Consider the following 23,174-nt stretch of genomic DNA (forward strand, 5'->3'; position numbering starts at 1 on the left):
GGAATAGATAAACAACGGAGCTGTTAGTTTTAGCAGATGAAAGACAGAGGAGAGAGTCTTTAAAAAAAGAAGTGTCAGTGTAGTTATTACATTTTTAGATACATCTACACACTGATAATCACTGGGTTATAATGTACCTAGTGTGGGTGAATATATCACTAACATAAACTAGGTTAATGTTACTAGAAAATCCACTGAAGGGACTATTTTGACCCAGTTTTAGTGTTATTTTTTATTTTACTGTTGGCTTTTCTTACCTAAATTACACCTTTATAATCTACTCTGCTCTTTTTAAACTTACATGTCAGGGTTTTTATTGATTGTTAATAACGTATTTATCCTTTGAATGTCATATACATATAATTTTGCACAAGAAACAATACATTTGTGACAGTTTTTAGCTACTTTGTGTCTAAAAATGGGTCAAATTTGAGTGATTTTTAGTATCTATCTATCTATCTATCTATCTATCTATCTATCTATCTATCTATCTATCTATCTATCTGTTCGTCTATCTATCTATCTATCTATCTATCTATCTACCTATCTATCTATCTATCTATCTATCTATCTATCTATCTATCTATCTATCTATCTATCTATCTATCTATCTATCTATCTATCTCAAACTGCATCTATAAATTGGAGTTAATCACAAGGCAATTTATAACATTTTTAAATCATTTGTGAAACGCTTTCGTCTGTCTTATTGTATTTTTTCTTTTAATGCAATTTCTTCTCGCTCATATGGTCACGGTGAACCCCAAAGTCAAAGTGCCCTCGCCTTGCTCAAAGGCACTTTCAGTGGACATGAGGAGCACCAACTTTAAGATTAATGGTCAACCTCCTGCACCACCTGAGCCACATCTCTCTTTCTTTCTGTTCTGTTCTTGTTGGCTATTTGCTTTCCATCCCACTTTTTTTTGTTTCGTTTTTTTTATGCTGCATCCAAAACCGAACCATCAGAAGAAGCCTCCACTTCCCAGCTGTGTGGATTACACTGTGTCACCTACGGTGTAATTAGTGTTTTCCTATCCAAAATTGCAGGCCAAGTGTGGATTTATCCTCCAGGTAGCAATGGTTTAACCGGGCTATTTGAGGACTTTGTAGAGACTAGACTGAATGAGTTTTTCCCAATTATCTGTGCTTCTAACATAGCAACCCTTTAGCTTGAGAGACAAAAATAGGGAGGGGGAGGAGGAGGAGGGAGGGAGGTAGGGTGGATTCAGAAGGGGCAGACAAAAAGCCCACGGTGGGAAACAGAGCATGTGAGGCAAACGCGTCCAATCGCCTCTTGTTTGAATGTAGCCTCATCACATTGTGCAAAGGAATAAAAAAAAAAAGAAGCCCTGTTTGCTTTTGCTCTGCTCTCTCCTGTGCACACCGAACGCCACCCAAAGAGCAAGGCACCCACCTGTGGAGGAAAAATGAGGGAGCTGTCCGTGGTACCGAAAGGCATGAAGCACCAAGGACAGCAACAGGCTATTCTCTTTTCAATGGGAGTCCTGTGTTACATGTTCACACAGCTCATCGTCTATTCTGTAGACACCATGTATATATATTTAATGGAATGTGACTTGTGTGATATTCTTGGAGATTGAAAGCTGTTCAAACTATGACATTAAAGCCAGCGATCACAAAAACACATTTCATCCTCCTATAGACGCCAAATCAATTTGTTTCGGCTTTTACAAAACAAGCAAACCTTTTTTTAAATTCCTTTTCCTGCAAAGACTTTACACCTTTACTTCTATTTAATGCTTCCTTTAATGTATTTATTTGATATATACGTTACGTCAGTGTGCAGAGGTGTGTGGCCACACTCAGATGTTCGACCTAGGTCTGGGCGCGTTTTGTAGTCTTTTTAGGTTTTCATAAGGTGAGAGTTGACATATCATGGTGTAAGCTGATCATATCCTAAAATATATAAACACAATGGTATTTAATGAAAACAGTCTTAAAGGATAAGCTCACAATTTCACAAATTTGGCGTAAAATAAACATCGAGTCCCCCATGTGAACGTTGTGATGGTTTTTATTGTTGTAATCATTCCTCCTGTTCATACTGGACATGTGAAGATCCATCCTCAATGGGTTTTCAGTGTGTGTGATGGGCAGACAAGATCCACAGCCTTCATTTTATTCACAAATGTATTTAAAAGTTTATCTGAAGCTAATATGAAGCTTCAGCTGCCCAAATGAGTCAAATCAAGTAGATATCTTTCAATGTTACAGTCTTCTTAGAGTCATATTCTCTCCTTTTTTCACTTCTGCTCAATATGGAAACAAAAAGAGGGAATTCTGCATTAAAAAGACTTTAACTTCGGACAATTTCCACTTGATTATTCTAATTTTGAAGCTTTATATTCGCTTTAAATAAATGTCTGAGTACATTGGATGAATTCCATATGGATTTTGTCCCCAATCGCTTACTGTACATTAAAAGCATAATGAGAAAAGATCCTTTATGGGTCAGTATGAGCAGGAGGAATGATTATAGCAAGAAAAACATGTTAGTGTTCATATATGCATCTAACAGTTTTAAGACAGACTTGTAAAAATATGAACTTATCCTTTAAAGACGGTGGTGTAATAATACCACAAAATAGTTAGTAGTTTAATAATAAATTAAAGATTTCATTTAAACACAGACTTATCAGTTTTATTAAACAACCTAGGAGCCATCCTATCAACACCACAGTGAAACATTTCTCTACAAAACATCACAAGTCCTTTGAATTAAAAAAAAAAAAAAGGAAAAAAAAATATCCCAAAGTGAAGCTCAATTACCTATACCTTCAAAATTCATTATAATGTTTCAACACATTCAAGCTGGGTGTTGAAATCCTGTCTCTTTCACCATTTCTAAAAAAGCATTTTTAGAGAAGCCTTCACGTGGGTTGGTTGGAGCGCTGAAGGGTGGGTTGTTGTTATTCAGCACATGAAATAAATATCAAAAATCTTTTGAGCTGGATAAAAGTTAACTGTAGGGGATTCAGACGGATTCCAAATCATATAGGATTTTTTTTTTTTTTTTTTTGATGAACCACTTTGTAAATTAAACATTCTTCATCTTTTTTTGGAGGATGGGAGCTTGTTTAGTGCACCATGACTGTTTATGTGTACAACCAGGTCATCACAACACATATATTTCTTTTTTCAAGGATCGACATTTGAAGTGATTTGAGCATCAGTCCCCTTTTCTTTGCTAAGAGGCCTTCATGAAACATCTCTGCAGCTGTGCATCTATGTCGCTCTCTCTTTCTCTGAGTCTTATAAGTTTATAATGCACTGGGAGTAAAAGGAGTAATTTAAACACTGCAAGGAATGTCCACAACCCTGACCTGTTAGTGGCCCCTTCTCTACAAGCTCCTACACAATCAGGATGACAGAAATACAGGTTCATGTTTGCAGTAATTGAGTTTTAGAAAATACTAAACAAGGAGAAAAGTTACTCTTTCTGTGATGAGTTTGAGGTGGATGTTGTGTACCAGGAGCTGAAATGATGCTATAAAGGGAAAAGGAGAGGGAATGGATGGTAATATAAATCTAAAAAACAAAACAAAAGGTGCATAGATAAATGTGAGACATAGAGGGAAAAAAGATATATCCCCACACCCCAAATTCACCCCCTCCCCTCCCCTCCCCTCCACTCTGCACCGTGACAGCCTGGGCACCTGAGCAGACCGGTTCCTCCCCTCTCCTTCTCCTCCTTCCCCTGCAGCCGCCATTCCATGCATGTGGTGTCACCCCAACCCCAAAGACACGCACGCACGCACACACACACACACACACGCATAAGCGCTCACACACATGTGCGCTCAAGACCACCTCCAGGGCCCCTCTTTGGCAGGGCCAGTCCCAAGGGAGAGGTTAGTATGATGGATGTCTGATTGGTAGCCCTCCCTTAGGGCCTCCCTCTCCGTCACCTCTCTGCGCTCTGAATTAAAAGGCCGTTTGTCTCCTCTGAGTCCTCAGCTGTAGAGTGCCGGCCTGCAATTTCACAGCACTCAGAGAGAGAGGGAGACCATTACAGAGGAGGTTGTCAGGGGAGCCATCAGAGCCCGGACACGCCTGAGGGACTCTCTCTTTCCCCTCTATCTTTCCCTGCTCCCCGTCTCCTCCTGCTCAGCCCACCAACACCTCTATCCCACAGGAGGCAGCCAACCTTACACTCACAAATATATAAATATTCAAGGCTTCAGACACATTCAAGCATATATGCACCTATGTGCATATAAGCATACACACATGATCACAGACACTGGCATCTGTAAATTCACCTCTCTGCTGGTGCTTACATAAATTAACACGTATCTAAGGTTAAAGCAAGAATACATATCACATGCTTCCTCTTGGAATTCGTAAGCAATAAAACACATTTTTACTTAATTCAATACACTCACTATTATAGGTAGAAACTGCTGTATATCTAACCCTGAGTCAGTTTGCTTCTATACTTGTGCTGCTGTTACACAATAACATTTACCATTATCCAATAAATGTCAGTTGTGGTCACAATGACAAAGTTTACATATGCTCACTAAAGGATAAGGCTGACATTATTATATATCTATACTAGTTTACAATCCCATGAAAAACAGCAATGCGTTAGGGTTTGAGTATGGTTGAAAGAACTAGCTCCTATGTCATCCAACCATGACTGAAGGTAAAAGAGTTTTTTTTTCTCCTCCAAATGACCACACCTAATGGCAGTGAAAAGTCAGCCAACATTGCATTTTGCGTATATTTGTAGTCTTGATCAGTGTTGGGTAAATTACTTGAAAGTTTTAAGCAATTGATGGTATTGTACTTTTTTTTTTAAAGTACTCACCAGCAACAGTAACGCATTAAATTAGACTCAACACCCTACTTTTTTTACTCAGTGCATCAAAGTTACCTTTAAACAACTCAAAATCCTCCACAGACCATATGTATTTAACACATAGAAAACACAAATGCAACATTTGTGGTATAACAAGAAGGCAGGATTCAGTTTTGGAAGGATTTACTCAACATCCGAAAGCTAGCATTAGCGCAGCAGCTCTCCAAAAGTCCCGACCTCAGCTGCATGACTTTACTCCCTCCCATCCTGAATTAAACTTGTGTCAGGTGACTCGTGGTGAACTCGCTGCCAACGTTAGCAAACCTGCTAAAAACACACGTATGAGTAAGACAATTTTGGAATTGCCCCAAATCGTATTTCTGCAGTCTGTTAGCTGAACATAGCGACCATACTGATATCAACCGCTGACTCCAAAGTGTAAAAATAGTGGAGCCTTATTGGATAAGTGACTGTAATGTAATTACTTCATTTTAAATTACTCATTACTCTAACACGCTACAATGTAATGCCCAACACTGGTCTTGATGCACACAGTGTACACATAACAAACAGTCTCCCCTGCTGTGCACATGAGAGGGGACAAATGACATCATATGGTGTTAGGTGGGGGAGCTTCAGATGCTGTGTGATGAGCCGACCTTTAGTCCTTTAGTCCTTTAGTCCCTGCCATGCCTGTGGCACTGAGCCCGCTGGTAAATCTTTAACAACAGCTCACAAATATACAGTTTAATATTTTAAAAGAGGCTCAGAAATGTCCTAAAACAGCTGGGCTTTATAGCTTTTAGTTAACGTCACTCAATTAAGGGGACATAGTGTATTTCTTAGGGATCAACAGCAGATTATTATACATTTGGTGCTGTAGTGAATATTTAAAGCAGCAGGAGAGTGAGTGGGAGATTGAGCCAGAATTATGCAATGTTTGTGTGTTCATTATAATTAACCAGTGCAACAAGCAGTGTTTTTGGACAAAAAAATTACGTCCAATTCTGCATTCACATGGATTCAGGCAGATGGTCGACGGCAGATTGACAGCCCCTTTACACAGGCGTTATTTCGACAAAACCGACCTCATACTGGATATTCAAATGGGTACTTTCTTGCCTATAAAATGACATATTTGCTTATCATACGTCAACATTTCTAGCATTTTCGTAACATCTGGCTGTAAATTCCATTGTGAAGGATGTGAAATATTTTAACTTTTTAAAGCTAATACTCTCTGCCGGCCTCACCTAATTTTATCATCCTGCTCTCATCCACTAAAATTAAAGTTGGGTTTGCCATCTTCTATCTGCCTCAATCCAAGTGATAATGGGAGAAACATAGAACATTGCCAGATTTAAGCTCCAAGATAGAAAGAACATACATAAATGCATATATTATGTATAGCGACAAGAAGAACTGAATAAAAAGCAAATCAAGCCAATACATTGTATTGTATACACATGTCAGACACATTGAATCATATATATAAGTAAAGAAATTAAACATACAACACTCTCATATACATTGATGGTAAGAATCCAACAAAAGCTGAAATATGTAATACCGCTTGTATGTAAACATGTAATCTACATTAATCTGTTATGTCAAGCAGACATTTTCAGGGAAAGATGAACTCTAAGATTATAATAAAAATGGACGGTATAGGAAATAAAATGCTTTTCATTCTCAGCCTTATCCGGATCGAGACTGTCCTCACGAGAAAACGACACAATAAGTCATAATGTCAGTCACCCAAAAAAAACGACATAGAGTTAGTGTAGTAATTATGACCTGGACTGGAGCAGTGGCACAGTGCAGATAACAGATATAGACGTATGTGGACGGATTTCGTCATTCAGAGGAGGAGAGGGGATGAGGTTAGTAATGTACGGGATATTGCTGTTTGCTTCCTGTTTCCAACCCTGAGTGGGGTAGCTTTTTAAAAAGTAGGGTCCCGTAACCTTAACCCTGTGGCCTAACTCTAAGGAAGAAGCAACCTTAACCCACTTGTTGGTACTTGAAAGCTTGGTAATGTAATTTATTTAGTTTTAAAGCACTTTGAGCTGCATTTCTTGTATGAAAGGAACTAAACAAATAAAGTTATGATTATTATTACCATCATTAACCCACACCACACGTTTCTCTAACCTTCACTTGGTGATCACTTTTACCCAAATCATGATCTCTCCCTAAACCCAACCACGTGATTCTTATGCCTAAATATAACCAGACCTTAACCACAGCGTTGTCACATCATTATTTTTTAACAGTGAATTGTTTGAACGGTTTCAGAAACAACAGAAAAATGATGACGCCCTGCTGATTAGGCTACTGCCAATAAAGGTGTTAAATTAGAAAAAGCAACCTGATCATACGACCTATCCCTCCTGTGGCCCTTTTCATGTGGGAGGACAAACAGGTGTTATAACTCAAAAATGAGGTATAGTTTCCTCTAAATGAGGCTATTGACCATAATTTCCAAACAATATGTGTAAGACCTGTGGTAGTAAGTTGGAAAGAAGGTGGTTAAAAAGGTCTAAAAACACAGAATTGGGTGATCATTTATATCTTATATCTTATACATAAGACAACAAGAGGGTTACTCATTGCCTAGATCATACAGGTAACACTGTTAAGTCCTCTTTTGGGACTGAATATCACCGTCCGGTTTCAACAGTCAAAGGCAGGATGTCAGATCTAAACTGAGCACAAAAAGACACCTCTGAGCTCTGGTCAGGTTCAAGTTGACATATCAGTCGGGATGATAAGTATGCTCACACAATACTCTCAATTTTAGGTTCTTCACAATTTCTTCTTACCATTTTTCAACGTATTTCTATTTATGTACTTTAAACCAAAAGTTTAAAATAATTCCCTTTACTGATGGGCTTTTCAAATCCAATTAAAGCTTTGTTTAATGAGTCTGTTTAGTGGGAGGCATGTTGATTAACCTAACATGTCACCTTTTTTTTTTTTGCAAGGCTCCCATCCCATATCACCACACTGACAGTTATGTATAAAGCCAATCTGTATGTAAGCTGTGTAATTTAGAGTTCATTACACCTGTGCTGTGTGTAAAGAAACCTTTCCCTCCCTTAATGAAGTGCAAGCTGTCTTTATATTTTGAGTTTCAAATAAATGTGCCTTCCCTTTCAAATTCCTCTTGAATTACAACCACCTGGAACTTATTTTTTGAAGCACTTTTGTCCAAGAAGAATCTGCTCTCATCTTGAATAAATGTCTTCTCTCTTCATTAGAAGGACGGGTCAGAATGGGAAGGTATTGTCAAGGAAAAATGAACGTGGCAGGAATGTCAACTCACAAATGTAAACTTCTTGATTACCCGGAATAAAGGACTAATTCAAACAACCGGATTCGCCTTTCACCCTGTAAGCACTAAATCACACACGATTCTGCGTGCAAACAAACACACGCAGACATACACAAACATGCTTGCTGCGGGTATCCTATGTAGCACATGCGCATAGATAATTGGAGCGTTATTCGGCGCCGGGTGAGCAGGAGTCGCTGTGCATAGCTGATCATTAGGTCGAATTTCTTCCCTCTATAGTCAACCGCTGGTTAAAGTGGTGTGACTTTATGTGTAATGGTGTAAAGAGACAGGTGGATGGGTTCTGGGTAGTTTTGGAGAGCAAAAAAAAGCCTGACTGGATGGCTCACACTGTGTTGAGTTCAGCCCCTGTCATTGAGATATAATGAGGGAGATCACCTTTCACTGTGGGCCATCCTAATGAGGTAATGAATGGGGGTGTGCATTGCACCTTTGCCCTCACCTACTCTATTAATCAGAGTAGGGTCATACGCAGCCGGCAGGACCCAACCTCCCCCATCTGGCAGCACTAATGGACCAAGCGATGGATTGAAGGTGCTTTTAGTCAAAGAGCTCTGGTTAGTAACCAGGAGAGGAGAGGAGAGGAGGAGAGGAGGTATAGTTTCCTGATAGGAAGAAGGACCAACGGGTAACACAGGTGTGGAAGTAGCTGCCTGGGAGAATGTTTTACACCTCCGAGGTAGCAGGAGTGAGGAGCGTGTGTGTGAAGTTGACCTTTCACCTCATCTCTGCCACCTTGAGGGAGGATCAGGAGGGTCAGCCGGACTATCTGGACTGCCAATAGCAATATCAGACATAAAGTGTATGGGCCAAAATGAAGGACGGTATCATTATGTTGTATCTGATGGCAAGAAAATGCATGTTTTGTTACGTTTGGGTACATTTGTGATAATTAATTCATTATTTTACCCTGTGCTACAAAATCAAAGCAAAAATAACTACACATTTCAAAATTAAGACCATTTTCTGCCACAGAGTCAAAGCTAGCTGAGGAAATGTTCATGGCTAATCTTAACTGAAAGCTAAATTTACTTGGCTTTTTGAGGCTGGATGAAAAAGTCAGCAGGATCACCAAAGTTATCGGGATTCATCAGTCTGGGCGCTGTGGATACTGTGCCAAATTTCACAGCAATCCGTCAAAGAGTTGTTGAGATATTTTAGTAAACGATGGCACGAGAGGAAAAAGTCAGAAGATCACCGACGTTGGTGGGATTCATCCTGGTGGGGGTCATGAATGTTTGTACAGAAACTTCACAGCAATCCATCCGTTATGTGCTCAGATATTTCAGTCAGGACCAAAGTGGTGGACTGAACGACAGACCGACCAAAGTCCAAAATTGCCATCCCTCGAGGTCCCACTGATCTGCTAAAAGGTAACTAGCAAAGCTTAGCAGAGTAGCATTAACTGTTATCCTTACTTTGACTCAATTTCACTGGATTTAGTGCTGTTGCTCTACCTTTAAAATAGTGTTTCAAATTGTTTACTGATTTATTATGTCTATTTAAACCTGCATTAATAGATTTTTGAGCTACTTTTAAGTTGATATGTTGATTTTGTTAGCAAACGGTTGCTTATTTCCACATCCAGCAGTTACAGAGCAACATTATCATTTATTTGGAGTCATGGTTCTGTCCACCTGCTGAATGTAAAGTCCAATATTCACAATTTTTTAGCTCTGTTTGTGCTCCTTACCATCTCCTAAGGGGAAATATCAGGCTCTTTAGCTTCTAAATGCTCCACTATGTTCTCCAGCTAGTCTACAGCTAACTGTGTCTGTTTGCCGTTTGGTGCTGAACAGGTACAGAGGCTTTTTAGAGGCCTAATACAACGATATGAGAGCGCTGAGAGTGAACCGAAACAGTAAAGTTGCAGCCGGACAGCTAAACAATGAGCTGAAACTCAATATAAAGCTCCATAAAGCTGCAAAGTTACTGATAATTCTCTGTAGGTTCATCACTACGAGCCACGACCAACACATTAATTACACAGTGTCATTTGATGCACTGATATTAAATCAAATGTACATTATCGCCTAAATTGTAAATTGACAGACACATAGCAAAACAGAAATGCATTTAATTCCTATAAACGATGAACTTTAAATCAGTATTTTCTAAAAAGCCTCCACAAAAACAAAAATGCTACGAAATCATCTATTCAGAGGTTTTTGCATCCATTTGAATGCCAAAAATATTCAATTTTGACTATTTAATATTAAATTCAGTGTTTTCAATTAAAGTATAATGAGAAAGAATTCAGTACCCTTTTTTTTTCTTCCACCACTGCAGATATTTGTCCAAATTATTTGGAAATTGGTTTGCTATGGGCCACTTTAAGGCTGAAATCCAGCTGGGTTGCCATTAGTTACATGGAGGAAATGCTGATTACATAATTACCAATACAAGATGTAAGCAAACAAGATATAAATTATTTTATGATCCTAATCAAATTATCAGATGCATTTATATTTTCCCAGCCCACTCTCCAATTTATTTTCCTTATAAATAAATATCCATTATAATAAATTATACATTAATCTACTTAGATTTAAACAGGATCCTCCAATTGGTCAGCTGCGTGCAAACGAGGAGGATCTTAGGGTGAATTGGACTGGACTCAGAAAGGCTGGGCAGTAAAAAGAAGGGAGGAGGAGGCAGACGTGACGGAGGGGGGGAAATAATCTCAGCTATGTATGTGTTCTCAGCATCTCGTCCTCCCCTGGCTAACCGCACCGGCGGCCACTTGAATTAGCAGCAGAGGATTATGGGCAGAGAGCCTCATTAATCTGGGCAACAAACAGTGGCCAGTGTGAATATTTGCACCCAGAAATTGAAAAGATTAAGTCCTATTTGACAATGACTGGCAGGCTCTACGCTGCAAGAGGCTACTGTTAAATATTCATATCCTGGACTCCTTCTCTGTCTGTCTGTCGGTCTCCTGTGTGTGTGTGTGTGTGTGTGTGTGTGTGTGTGTGTGTGTGTGTGTGTGTGTGTGTGTGTGTGTGTGTGTGTGTGTGTGTGTGTGTGTTGATGTTTAAATGGAAGTAACGTGCAAAGACAATAGATGAGGTTTTGGGATGTTTTTAAAATTCATTTGGAGTTTATTTACTATAATATAGACAGAACCCATTATCATGAGTTGTATCTATATGCTGTCAAACTAGCATGTATCTTTTTATCACACTTAAATGGCATCAAATATCTATATATATATATATATATATATATATATATATATATATATATATATATATATATATATATATATATATATGTATTACATACGTTTAAGAGAAGAGCAATACTGTGAGCACACATAAAAAAGTAAAGTGGTTTGTGCAGTCAATAATTATACAATTTTATAACATAAACCTAATAAACTACTACTTTTTAACCTAATCCGAAGGATTGAGTGCTTTTGTCTAACACTGAGGATTGTTAAAGTCAACTAAGAGGTCAGACACATTTCCTATACTCTAGTTTTCTATTTTAGTTTATGCATTTTTCTATTTGATAAAATCACTTTCAAATATTTTATAATCTACACAGTGTGATATAGGATTTTCCATTGTCTAGTTCTAAATTAGGGCTGCAACTATCCATTATCTTATCGATTAATCTGTTGATTAGTTTCTCAATCAATCAATTAGTTATTGGTCCGTAAAATGTAAGAAAATGATGAAAATGTCAATCAGGGTTTCCCAAATCTCAAGACGATGTCCTCAAATGTCTTCTTTTGTCTCCACCAACAGTCCACAACCCAACAACATTCAGTTTACTCATAAAACTAAAGAAACCAGAAAATATTCATTTGAGAAGCTGGAAATAAGAGAATATAGATTTAATCTTTCTTTAAAAAATGACTCAATAGTTGGTGATTCATTTAATTGATTAGAAACTCATCATTTAAATGCTCTATCCTCAACCTCACTGATTCAGACAATAGTGAGTCTTTCCACTCAGCTGGTCGAGGTTATGAGATTTTTTATCATTCATTGAATCAATCGGAATATATTAATTATTAATCCGAAACAAAACATTTTTAATATTTTTTGACCCTCAAAAGAATCATGCCAAAAAAGGGAAAGAGAAATGCTCTGGTCACTTTTGGATCTAGATTCAGGGATATACAGACAAACCCATAAACCCACTCTGAACACACACACTCACACACACACACACACACACACACACACACACACACACACACACACACACACACACACACACAGACACAAACAAATACACACATAGGTCACTTTTGGGGACATTACATAGACTGGTCTCAAGTCTGAAATTTGTCCCCGAAAGTAGACTATGACACAAACATACACACATATAAACACACACACACACACAAGCGTTAATGACCAGAAAAAAGGGCGGGGGTCTGCTGTGACATCCCATCGTTCTGCCCGCCTTGTCAGCCTGGCAGGAGATTCCCTCCTGCAAACGCTCAGCAAATACACCTGCTATTCATTTCCTACAAGGCAGAGAGGACTCGCCAGACCTGACAAAGCTATTTACCCACCTCCAGCCCAGCCTGTGCAGACGCTATCGCTAATGTTTTCCCTTCTGCAGGAGATCAATATGTTTGGAAGCAGACAAACAACCCTGCTCTGCCAGGCAGGCTCTTCCCGTTTAGCAGGCCACCACTGGGGGCCCTGACAGCAGATGTACACAACCGAATCAACAAGCAAGCGCTTCTCCAGAGTCAACACTGGACACAATCAACAGCGCAGGATCTACAACGCTAAGAATTAACACCACGGCCCATACCAAGGATCAACAGTCATCCTCGCTCACGTGCCAAGTCGTGTCGGCTTCCAGAAAACAAACCGCAGAAGGAATATTGATTTAGGCACGGAGCGTTCTGAGTATCATCACTGAAATTTAAAGCCTCGGGAATAAACATAAAGCTTTTATTCTGGTAAGCGTCGACACATAGTAAGCTGGAGAGCCGCACAGTATGGAATCCTCGAAGATGCTTAAGGCGGGCGAAGCGAAACGATTCAGACACATTCGGAGCAGCAGACAACTTTCTAGCAGATAACACAATGATATAAGCTCGAGTAAACAACAGCAACCAAACCAGACAATACAAACAGTGAGAGCCAGACTAAACCAACATCCAGGTCCCCTGATCTTCTCCTCTGGATAAGCCCTCATGCTCTCCGGGGCTTCCTCGCCTCCCCTCTGGTTTCCTATTTCTGTTGTTTCCTTCCCTCCTGTTTCCTCTCCCCTAGTTTCCTTTCCTCTCATTTGTCTCCTTTCGTTTCCTCTGCTCTTCTTTCCTCTCTTCTCATTTCCTCTCCCCTTGTTTCCTCTTGTCTTATTTCCTCTCACTTCTTATTTCCTCTCTTCCCGTTTCATTTCCTCTTCTCTCATTTCCTTTTCTCTTGTTTCTTCTTCCCTATTTTATCTATGCTTGTTTCCTTTCCTCCTGTTTCCTCCCTTCTTATTTCCTCTTCTCTTGTCTCTTCTCATGTTCTCTCCTCATTTCCTCTTTTCTTTTCCTCTTGTCTACTTCTCTTATTTCCTTTTATCTTGCCTCCTCTCACTTCCTCTCCTCTTGTCCCCCCTTTCTTTTCCTCTACTCTCTTCTTATTTCCTCTCTTCCGGTTTCCTCTGTTCTGATTTCCTCTCCTCTTGTCTCTTCTTGTTTCCTCTCTTCTTATTTCATTTCCTCTTGTCTACTCTTGTTTCCTGTTCTCTCATTTCCCTTTCTCTTGCCCCCTCTTACTTCCTCTTCTCTCCTCTTATTTCCTCTTCTCTTGTTTCCTCTCTTATTTCCATTTATCTTATTTTTTCTCCTCTATTTTTATTTCCTCTTATTTCCTTTCTTCTTGTCTCTTCTCGTGTTCTCTCTTCATTTCCTCTCTTCCTTTACTCTTGTCTACTCTTGTTTCCTGTTCTCTTATTTCCTTTTCTCTTGCCTCCTCTTTCTTCCTCTTCTCTCTTATTTACTCTCCTCTTGTTTCCTATAATCTAGTCTCTATTTTCCTCTTCTTTCCTCTCATTTCCTTTCCTCTCCGCTCATGTCCTCTCTTATTTCCATTTCACTTATTTTCTTTCCTCTATTTTCATTTTCTCCATTCGTTTCCTCTCCTCTCATCTTATTTCCTCTCCTCTCGTTTCCTCTTCTCTTGTTTCCTCTCATCTAGTCTTGTTTCCCCTTCTCTGCTCTCATTTCCTCTCACTTCCTTTCCTCTTGTCTCCCCTCATTTCTTCTCCTTTAATTTAGTCTCCTCTTGTCTCCTTTCGTTTCATCAACTCTCCTCTTATTTCCTCTCCTCTCATGTCCTCTCCTCTTGTCTCTTCTCATTTCCTCTCCTCTTATTTCATTTCCCCTTGTCTCCTTTTGTTTCCTGTTCTCTTAGTTCCTTTTTTTGCCTCCTCTTGCTTCCTCTTCTTTTTATTTCCTCTCCTCTTGATTCCTCTTCTCTCCTCATTTCCTCTCTTATTTCCATTTCTCTTATTTTCTCTCCTCTATTTTTATTTCCTCTCACTTCCTTTCCCCTTGTCTCCCCTCATTTCCTCTCCTTTTATTTCCTTTTGTCTCCTTTCATTTTCTCTACTCTCCTCTTATTTCTTCTCATCTCTTTTTATTTCCTCTCCTCTCATGTCCTTCCCTCTTATCCCCCTTGTTCCCTCTCCTCTCCTCTTATTTCCTCCTCCCTCTTCTCATTTTCTCCCCTCCCCTTTTGTTTCCTCTCCTACTGTTTCATCTCCACTTCTCTCTTCCCATTTCCTCTGGTTTCATTGCTTTTAAATTTTCCTCCTCCCCTCTCATTTGCTCTCCTCTCCCTACTTACTCAAATATAAAATCCACAAACATTTCTTTTTTTTGTTTGTTTTTGTTTGTTTTTACTTCTTCCACACTTTTTTGTCGCAATTTAGAACTTAAAAAACAAAAGAAACACATCATTACCACCAGGATTCACCACACTTTCTGTAATATATGCAGGAAACCCCCATGTGTCTGTTTACTCTTCACTGTGGTATTTTACACTGATGATTCTAAGGTAATAGGGTAAATGAGGAGAGGGTCAGAGGAAACAACTAATGTGTGTGTGTGTGTGTGTGTGTGTGTGTGTGTGTGTGTGTCTGTCTGTGTGTGTGTGTGTGTGTGTGTGTGTGTGTGTGTGTGTGTGTGTGTGTGTGTGTGTGTGTGTGTGTGTGTGTGTGTGTGTGTGTGTGTGTGTGCGCGCTGCAGCTCTGTGATCTAAAGAGGGGAGAGAAACGTGGAGAGGGCCGACATATGTGCATTTGAATACTCCTTTTGACGTGAAGCAGCTGTGTGCAAATGTGTGTGTGCGTGTGCTGAAGGTGGTCATGGGGTTGATTTCTGGTTTTACATGCATAGATGTCTGTGTGTCTTAGTGTGTGTGTGTGTGGGAGCGCTAGGGTGAGTGTGTTAAATTGTTCTGTGTTGCGGAGATAACACCAGATCCCTATCAGCTACATCAGGGGGCTTAAGACCCCGATGGGCGTGAGGGGAGAATGAATTTTCCTCACTACTCTGCATATTACAGGATTACACTGCACCTTTAGATATGCTTGGGCTGAGCCTGTCTCTGCCTTATGGCTATACACATGTAGATTATTGAAATATACTGTCACACAGTGCATGAATTGAAGCAACACCACAGGGACCTCACCGACTCCTGAAATGAAATACACTGAGGTGAGATAACCATGATAGGATTTTCCGACATTGTTCGGACAGAATAGTGTCTTCCTTTTCTTTTCAAAAAACCTAACCATAAACATTTCTCCTCACTGCTTTTTTTTTAACATATACTAAGAAGAAAAAGGAGCAATAAAATGTAGGACAACTGTTTATACAGATCGCAAATGGTGGTGTCCTACAGTCCTGTCACATTTTCATGCAAATATCGGACTCTATTTTAGTTAAATGTGTCATAATCAATAAAAAGAATATTATTGCTTTGTTGTTGTTGTAAATCGCATCTTATATGGTGCAACTTTGGTGAATTGGGTCCCAGGAGTGCTGATAAAAAGATCAGGTCCTGAAACCAACCCAACTAAATTGTTTCCCCAATTATGTTGTCATTCGAAGCCTGGATTATGTTCACAGGCAATGTTTTTTTTTAATTAATAAAGCGCTATGTTAATATATCACTCTGAAGTCGCAGAAAGTGTCACCTGTGTTATCTTCGGCCCTGATTACACCTGATAAAAATCACAAGTGGGCAGCATTAAACAGAAGGTTAAACGACCACCAAGACGCACTGTGACCTGATCACTCAAACCTCTTAGTGAAGTGGTCTGGGATGCATTTGACCACATATCTTTTGGCGTCACCAGCGAGGAACGTAACAGGAATATACGCCATCAATGCAGGATGTGCACAGATAAGCACAGATGTACGTGGTTGGACTAATCTGAACAGTTGGAATAGCTCTTACATTTATATTAGTTCTTAAACATTTGTATTAGCTCTTAACTCTTTAACCCACACTAAAAACAAATCTAGTGTTTGTCTGTTTGTTTGTTTTTTTGTGACCAGTTGTGAGCAAGGATACAGTACAGTTAACCTTTCAATATAGTTGTCATTCCTTCTAGAAATTAAATTGCATCATTTTGTCCTACTTAACCCTTACATCCTGTTCATATTCTGACTCATAATTAGTCTCTACACCAATTCATATTCTATTTTTTCATTTGTTGATTTGTTTAATAAACACAGGTCAAATTTGTACATTTACACATATAAAAATGTGTATCAGCTGCACAAAAGTAAAACAAATTATGCATTTTATTTCCATTTTTCTAAACTGTGGGTAAGATTAGGAAAAGTCTGACTAAAAGAAATGTGTATAGGGTGTTTTTACAGCTCTCAAATGTAAAAAAAAAAATGGGTAAAATGTGACCCTGAACAGTACATAAGGGTTAAATTGCTCAACCACTAACTTCCATACAATTACATTCAGTTGTCATCACAGGTTATTATATCATCCTCACCCACCCAATTATATATATACACACACTTTATACATAAAACCCCTAAACCCTCAGATACAGACAATCACAAATAGTCACACATGCACACACACAACACATCTGATGCTTGTCTGATTGACGTAATAACTGTGACCTTCTAGCAGAAGTGACGTAGGAAGCAACTAAATATGGACACAAGTGGTCAGCTCAAGATGCATAATAGAAACAGATGTGATCAGCGTTAATACAAGGTCTAAAAAGGGTCTCTGTGTTGATGGGTGTGACTTCTTGCTCCTTCTGCTCTTGCTCAACCTGTAACTGGCACACCTGCTCATCATTAGATGTTAGTTCTTAGATGCTCTAGGTCCTTTTGTTGCTGTATTATTAACAAAAAGGGAGTTCAGAGTGGCATACTCTTCGTGGTGACTCTTGTTTTAGGACAGACTTAAAAAAAACTATTCTTTAAGGTTCTGCCAGTGCCTAAACTTAACCATGAAAAGTTTAATATTGCTGTTTACTACCAGCCAGGGTTGTGAAGGTTACTTTGGAAATGTAATAGGTTACATATTACTAGTTAAGCGATTTATAATAAGTAATGTAACTATTTCAGTTACTTAATCAAAGTAATGTAACTTATTACATTTGATTACTTTCTAATGTTCTAACCAATGTTTTCAGCTGTTAGGGTAAATGTTCCCATTAAGCACCAAAATCTAAGCTCAGCTGTTTTTCATGGATACTGACATGATTTATAAGGGAGATCATTTCTCATAAAGCAACATTTATCTCTCATTTGAAAATGTATTCATTAGTTCATGTAGATTTTAGAATATAAAATAAAGATATTTGATGAAAAAAGTCAAAAGTCTGGCATGGAGGATAATTGGTACTGTGACACCATTTAAGTTAATTTCACAGAATTAAAAACAGCAATATATGTATTCAGTAACATGCTGAATATTAGAGAATAAGGAAAAACCCTCCTGAGCTAAACTTAAAGGTCTGACTTCATGTGTAAACGCCTTTGTAATCATCAAACTTACCTTTAAACTTAAACCTACAACATTGCCACCAGTGGATATTGTACTGCAAGAACAGACAGTGTTAAATCTTAAGTCTTACATTCAGTATCAACATTATTGCAAACTTCCTAAATACATTAACCTTTTCTTATTATGTTGAGAGGAAATTCATCCAGTATAACACTTCCGTAGTAAAATATGAACAACATTTCTAGGGGCCAGGGTTGCTGAAACTGTAAATATCTATAATCTCTAGCATCTTACTGAGCCCCTATTCAGCTCGGGGCCCCGCTCAAACCCCCCTCAGGTGCAACAGAGTCCATTACAAACTCGCCTACTATAGCGCCACACGTGCAGATGTGTAAGTAGACGATGTGAAGGTAGAAACGGGCCTCTGGGTTTGATGGCGGACAGAGGAAGGGGGACAAGGAGAGCAAGGAGGGGGCCATATTCTTCTTCTCTTTTCCCCTTCAGAGCCTTCTTCACCCAGCCCGTCTCTCCCCCTCCTCCTCCTCCTCCTCGCTGCCTCTGGCTAATTACTCCTTTTTTCAAATGCAAAGCAGCGACAGAAAGTGAGATGATTTCTCGGCTGCCGCTTTAGGGAAGAAGCGAGGAGAGAGGAGAGAAAGAAAGCCACCGCAAGAAAAGAGGAGCAAGAAGAGACGAGAGAGGCTGAATGGAAGAAAGAGGTGACTTTCTTTCCTCGGCTGGCAGGGACCTTTGAAGTTTGGGCAAGATGGAGAGGGGGAAGGGGGGGGGGGGTCTTTCTGTGAGGGGACAGAGGTAAGAAGGAAAAAAAAGCGAGAGAAGATCGTGTTAACGAGATGGCCTCTAAAGACGAATTAAATGGTGGGAGAAAAGAAACACGATCAGGCCTGGCCCTACTTATAGACTCCTCACAGACTCACTCTTTTCAGCGCCGCAGAGGTGTTCCAAAGCCTGAATTCCTTAGCTCAGCTCTTTAAAAGGCTTGGAGTGTGGGGTGTGTGAGTGAGGGGCTGCACTGGGGGCAATAGGGTGTGTGTATGAGTGCAAATGTGTGTGTGGGAGGGTCACTCGTCCTTTAGTCACACATCCCAGCCCCTCAATGGGGAGGTCAGGGACTTACACACCGATGGAGGGTCAGAAGTGGCAGGGATTACACGTCTGCTCTAAGCCCCCTAGATCCTAGTGTTTTCACTCCCTCTCGCTGTTTGTTGTTTTGTGGCGGAGCAGACGAAGGAAAGAAAAGGAGACGGTCGGGGGAATTAGTGTAAAGCTCTGGAGATGAATGGGCATCTTATTCGCACCTCTTGTTGGCTGTTTTTCAGCCCCCCCAAAACAGCCCTCCCATTCCTTGTCGCAGTGAAAGCACGTTAGGGTTGCCTTTGTGTGGACAAAAGGAGACTCCCCTCCTGGCTTTCATGCTCCTGCTGGAGCAACAAGAGGATTTGGCCCGCCGCGCAGCGCCCAGAGCTGCTCCAGCTTTGATTGGACATCGGCAGGAGAGAGCTCTGCCTCTCTTTCTTGATTAATCAAGTGATTCCAGTGCTCTCAATAACACCTTCTTTTTTTTTTACACACTTCTTTCTACGTCTCAATAATCCCATCCACCCCCCCAAACACCACCATGACAACCCATGTCTGTCTTGATTCTCCTCACTGGAGAACATTTTTGTCATCAGATTTTTTTTCTCCATTCGCTTCATGTGACTTTGTGCTAATCTGATCAGATCTGTGGGTGTTTTTATTTCTATGTGCTTATCACCACTGACATGAAAACATTAGCAGAACTAATTTAGAGGAGTTTTTTGTTGACCAAGAGTCGACCCAATGTGTCACTCAAAGCACAAGTGCCATCAACTGTCTGATTAAATTATAAATAGACCTGTGTTTTCTCTGCTGTAAACAGGCCTCTAGAGTGTGAAGTTATTCTTTTCTATTAGAGCGTTTTAAATACAAATTTCTCCGGCTCATGCATTATTCTGCTCTTGTATACGATTTATACGCGTTGAATTGTTGTCACGCTCCAAAGATGATTCTTTTATTATTATTTCTGATGCTGCATTAGACTATCGAGCAGATCCAGCTCAATTCAATTAATTTTATTTTATTTCTGTTCAGTTCAATTCAGAGGCAAACACACATTGCAGATATCATTCGCTGGTGTGAACGCGGGGTGTAAAGAAGGCTGAGCACTTCAACTTGCAAATTATTATTATTATTATTATTAAGTGCTTGATCCACTTGAGCTACACCTCTGGCAATGAAGAGAACATATATGTACATATATATAGCACATGTAAAATGTGTCATGCATAATATTTTGCGATCTGATTATATGATATGACAAATGATTTTTCTCACATTTCTAGAAAAGCAGAAGCTTTCAATGTTTCAAACATAAACATTTAACTGTTTATTTCCTTCTGCAGTGTTTGCTAATATCAACACACACAGGTAAACTTGGACCCAAGCTGTTTCCTAGCAACACAATGAAATGAAAAGGTGTAACCACAGTGTATTGTATGGCTACTGAGCTGCTGTGGTCAATCTGCTGAGGGTTGAGTGTCTTGTTTATTAAAGGGTTGGTTCATTAAACTGCAAAATGCCTTCTACTAAAGAAATAGCTTGTATGTAGATTGTTGCGTAACAAGGACACTGAAGTGACGTCCAAACACACATCTGTGCATGCTAGCTGCTACAACCTATGAGCTAACAGTCAGGGGTCAGCTTTATCAAGTTTGCAAGCTGAAACATGCAACATGAGATAGTTGTGTTGCATTAATTTTGACACATTTAAGATAATCTAAATAAATACTTGAAAAACTCTGACTTTGTGGTAGAGTCCATACGCGCCGTGCTTATATCCTGTACCCGACCTGCACTCTAATTAAAATCAGTCTATTACATCAGAAACACCAAAAATAAGTCTCCTCTTGCTTTTCTTTTTCTCAACTCCTCGGGATCCATTTTAACGACCCAAAACCATGCAGGACTGCTACGTGGTTCTTTAATGTCCAACTGAAATCACATTTAATCGTCCCCCTTTGCAGCCAAAAATAATATCAAGGTATTTTTTTAATGTAGTGGAGAACGGGGTCGGTTGTCACATTCATCAGATCTCGGTCCCTACAGGGCGCTGTTAAAAAGTATTGGTACTAAAAGTTTCAGAATTTAGGTGAGATGTTACTTCAGAGATAATTTCTGGAGTAAACTGCTAAACATTGAGGTGAGAGGATGTTTAGTGTATTAAATATCCAACTCTTCAGTGTTTCTCTTCTAGGCTTTTACACAATGAGTTTATAATAAAACAATTATTACCATTAAAAGTATGAAGAGAGGGCGATAGTTAGGTTGTTTTTTTTCTTAGAGATGCCTAAACATGAAGTTGTTACCTTTGCTGGTAGCAAAAAATCCCAGTTGGGGATGTTTGTCACTTTCTCTTTGGGGTTGGTTGTCACATGTTGGCATGTACATACATATGGTGTGATATATCTAGTCCTTTCTTTCTTTTAAGATAGCAAAATGACCAGGAGCCAAACAAGAGCCAGACGCCTCCAGATGTGAAACGTAATATTGCCATATAAGGACAAAAAATGTTTATGTTCTCTTGGTGCAGGAGATGTGTTAGGTTCTTGTATTTCAATGAAACTAAACATTTTAAATATTTTTTAAAGATTGTCTGCATTTTTTATGTTTCCCTATTACAATAGCACAGGGTCAACCAACAAGTGCACAAGACATATTTGACGTTTCACATCTTTTGAACAGAATCAGCTGAAGGAGAATAAGACCACTTTATTCCTACCTGACACTTTAGGCGTTCATTACAAATTAAAAGGGAATTTATTCAGTATACAGTTTATGTGGAATTCAAAGGAAAGTTAAAAAAAGTGTGACCAACCCCGTTCTCCCCTACTTTATGAGAAATGCTCCTTTTTGTCTCAGAAGGTTAGGGGGGAGGGCTGTTTTCTTTGTCTGATTGACAGCAGTCGGCCGAATGAGTGTCAATGTTACACCATAAAGAATGGAGACAAGGTAAACTGTTGTATCTACAAGTCATGTACGTACCAGACGTACTGTGTGTCACAGGGATTTTAAAGAGCAACGACCACACCAGAATTTAACAGGTCCAAAATGACATTTGCAGGTATGTTTACATGCTGTTTAATGTGCTGCAGCTAAAACAGCTAATGAGCTATGTAATCTGCATTTTTGGTGGCTCGTTCAACAAGCTAAGGTGCAGGACAAGACGTGTGTTCATGTTTTTAAGCTTGATAAGCTCAGACTTTAGCAAGGAAGCTAATAAAATGTTGTTGTTCAGAGTCTGTGGATCTTGTGTATCAGGATGCAATCAGGCTCAGTGTGACTGTCTGCTCTGCTGATGATAGAGCGACACGTTGTTGCTTTATTCAAAGATTTGATTAGCTATATCAAAATAAGGACTCCAGCTGTGTAAGCAGATGGTGGAACAGTATATAATCTAAATTAATAGATAATAAATATATGATAAATAATGTAAAACTAGAAGAAGCCAACATTTAGAAATGTAAGTTTTTTTCTCAAAGCAGAGCACGAGACAAGTGAGATTTGTTGCCATGTTAAACATAAAAGGTTTATTTTCAGGTGTATTTTCACAATGCTCATTCACTCCTGACAGACAGGAATCATACTTCTCATGGCTGCTGGAGGGCTTTGTCACGTCAACATAGACACGTTATTTTAGGGTATTCGCTGAAAGGACTGATGCTGCCGGTTTACTCGTGAAGACAGCCTCAGAAAAAGCTGGCACATGGAGGAACGGGGGGTTAATAGGGGCACGGCAGCTCATTTTTGCCCCAGGACCCCTGGCACATTAATCCAGCCCCGCCAATCTGTCCGAAAAATGCTCACTGTGCTAAATTATGAAAAAAAATCAACTTTTTCTGGTGCAAAACAAAACGTCTACAAAGAGACAAAACTGGCAGATGTGACTTTACTCCGCTTTGGATATTTATTTATTTTTTATATAAAAGGAATC

This window comes from Scomber scombrus, chromosome 15, assembly GCF_963691925.1.
Source record: "Scomber scombrus chromosome 15, fScoSco1.1, whole genome shotgun sequence".
NCBI classification, from domain to species: domain Eukaryota; kingdom Metazoa; phylum Chordata; class Actinopteri; order Scombriformes; family Scombridae; genus Scomber; species Scomber scombrus.